The sequence below is a fragment of the Aristolochia californica genome, unplaced genomic scaffold (assembly GCF_029961685.1).
Source record: "Aristolochia californica isolate CCGP_79_NKW_82.1479 unplaced genomic scaffold, dmAriCali1.0.hap1 SCAF_3, whole genome shotgun sequence".
In the NCBI taxonomy this organism is placed as follows: domain Eukaryota; kingdom Viridiplantae; phylum Streptophyta; class Magnoliopsida; order Piperales; family Aristolochiaceae; genus Aristolochia; species Aristolochia californica.
The window spans coordinates 18762413-18764371 of record NW_027181992.1 but is presented as its reverse complement, the minus strand read 5'-3'; positions in this window follow the sequence as shown (position 1 = coordinate 18764371).

Sequence of the window (1959 nt, the reverse complement as noted above, 5' to 3'; positions counted from 1 at the left end):
TCCCGAGTCATGGATCTTGTCACCCTTCTTCCTTCTCTTCCTTTCAGATTGGATGTTGATGTTGGGAGAGAAGTTCTATTTCTTGAACGTGGAATGGTGATGACGAAATGGAGATGATTGAGCAATGAAGGAAGCTTGACATGGAGCTCTGAGGGAGAATCCGACCTAGACCTTTGAGGGAGAATCTGACCTCTCTAGACTAGATTTCTCAATACTTAATCTTCATTCCTCTTGTCGTCCCAATAAATAGGTTTGGGGAGAAAAATACAAGTTAGACCCGTGGGTCCATTGGTTCACGCCAATTTACATCCAAACCAAACCATACCAAATTGAAATACATGAAAAGGGAAATAATATAATTTAATTCCTATGCCTGTTGATAACTCGGGATACTATGGAGTCCATAACATCACCCCCCTCCTGGAGAAAGAGCTTGTCCTCAAGCTCGAAAGTGGATCCTTGGGTCATTTGTATCTCAAAATGTTTAGTGCATGCATATCCATATCAAACACAAGTTAGGAACAATTAGAAATATCTTTCTTATAAAATTCCAAGCAATTAGGGGTTGTACTAGTAGAATTTCCAAAACATGGATAACAAAACTTTGGTGCTCATTTGTGGTGAGTGGATAAATTTTATTTACTTAGATTTATTATTGTTTACATTTTTTGCAAACATAGACTCTAAAATTTTCATTTTGTTAGGGTCTATTTGCCTTAATTTTTTTTGTTTACGAGAGAAAAAAGAGAGAGTGAAAATCTCAATTTTGGATTTAAAAAAAAAATGACATCTAAAATGGAAATGCAAAAATGAAGAGAGAGGTAATTCAGAAAAGTCTCTATAATTTTTAGGGATTGTAAAACTCTTTTAGTTTTAATATATTAGGTTATGCAGTCCCCCAAAAAATGGGGGAGTGGGGGATTTAACTGATTGTTAAATCCAAATCCATATGTCATTTCTTACCAAAATATAGCATTTTACTAATGATCAACCACTTTACAATGATAAATGATTTTTTGATAAAGTTTTTATAAATGGGAAAAAAAGGCATGTTTGGATCGGGTAAATATCCCACCGCACGTTCACTTGAGAATTTAATGAGCATTCATTGTTCTCCTTAAAAGTCTTTGATCCTTGGGTCATTTGCCTCTTCAACATGTTTCATGCATGCATATGTGTATTTAAAACATGTTAGGATCAATTAGAAATATCTTTCTTATAAAATTCCAAGCTATTAGGGGTTGTACTCGTGGAATTTCCCAAACATGGATAGCAAAACTTTTGTGTTCGTTTGTGGTGTGTGAATAAATTTTCTATACTTACATTTATTATCTTTTAAATTTTTTTCCATACTTAAACACTTAAATTTTCAATTTATTGCGATCTATTTGTCGTATCATTTTTTGTTTGCGAGGCAAAAAAGGGAGAGTGAAAACTCAAGTTTGGATTCTAAAACAAAACTTGACATCGAAAAAGGAAATGCACAAATGCATAGAGAGTAAACTCCAAAGCATCTCTGTAATTTTTATATATTAGGTTTTGCAATTTTCATAAAAAAGTTGGGAGCGGGGGATTTAACTGAGTGTTGACTCCTAATCCACAAGTCATTTCTTACAAAAATATAGCTCGTTACTCATGATCAATCACTTAACAATGATCTATGATTATAAGATCAACTTTTTGCACATGGGAAAAAATAGCTTGTTTGGATCGGGTACATATCCCATCACACTTTCACTTGAGAATTTAATAAGCATTTGTTGTTCTCCTTAAAAGTCTTGGATCCTTTGGTCATTTGCATCTTTAAATTTTTGTGTAAGCATATCCATACTCAGAACATGTTATTATAAATTAGAAATATCTTCCCTTTAAAATTCCAAGCTATTAGGGGTTGTACTAGTGGAATTTCCAAACATGGATAACAAAACTTTGGTGTTCGTTTCAGATATGTAGATAAAT